This window comes from Phaethon lepturus, unplaced genomic scaffold (assembly GCF_000687285.1).
Source record: "Phaethon lepturus isolate BGI_N335 unplaced genomic scaffold, ASM68728v1 scaffold26753, whole genome shotgun sequence".
NCBI classification, from domain to species: domain Eukaryota; kingdom Metazoa; phylum Chordata; class Aves; order Phaethontiformes; family Phaethontidae; genus Phaethon; species Phaethon lepturus.
Genome location: NW_010528778.1, coordinates 5,397 through 6,032, shown reverse-complemented (window position 1 = coordinate 6,032; position 636 = coordinate 5,397). Strand labels below are relative to the sequence as shown.

At 61.0% G+C, this 636-nt stretch overlaps 1 protein-coding gene across 1 annotated transcript in view; it reads left to right on the top strand.

Moving 5' to 3' along the window:
- The window catches only part of LOC104618222 (sushi, nidogen and EGF-like domain-containing protein 1), a gene marked incomplete at both ends in the record, with an annotated part of 6,479 nt that overhangs the window by 483 nt on the left and 5,360 nt on the right, over positions 1-636 (top strand). The window lies entirely within an intron of this gene.

Sequence of the window (636 nt, the reverse complement as noted above, 5' to 3'; positions counted from 1 at the left end):
GCGGCAGCTGCTGGGCTCGAGCGGTTTGCGACGGCTGGCTTGGATTTCAGCTTGCTGCAGGCAAAGGAAACTTTGCTCTGGCCGTGAGCCCTTCCTGCCGCTGGCAGCCTGCTCCGCTGAAGGCTCAGCTCCACGCTGCCGCTCTCCCCACCACCACCACTCCCTTAGTGAGAAAAGCTGGTGGTTAGTGCTCAAACAGAAGTCTCAGAGGCCCTGCTTTCGCAGGTGATGCTCTGGTCCCAAGCCCTTCAAAGCCAGCAGGGACTCTCTGGGTCCCTCGCAGGGGCTGTGGTGGCTGGTTTCCCCTGCCACCGGCCTCTGCCCACTAGTGGAAGTGCAGCCAAAGTTTTTGGCTCCCAATGAACCTCCGTGCCAGTGGAGAAGGCGAGCAGGGAGTTGAGTTTTGTGAAAGGGAGGGAGGAAGAAACGCTCAGCGCAGCATGCTGGCATTCAAGAGGCGCACGGGGATGAAAGGGCTGAGCTGCCTGAGGAAGGGCTTTGGAAGAGCTGCAGCTGGGGATGCAGTTGCTGTCTCCCACCGGGAGGTGTGTTGGTGGCTCCGAGTTGTGCACTCTGCCCGGCCCCAGCATCACTGGGAGTGCAGAGGGTGCCATGTGCTGGTTCTGTGCCTGGGTT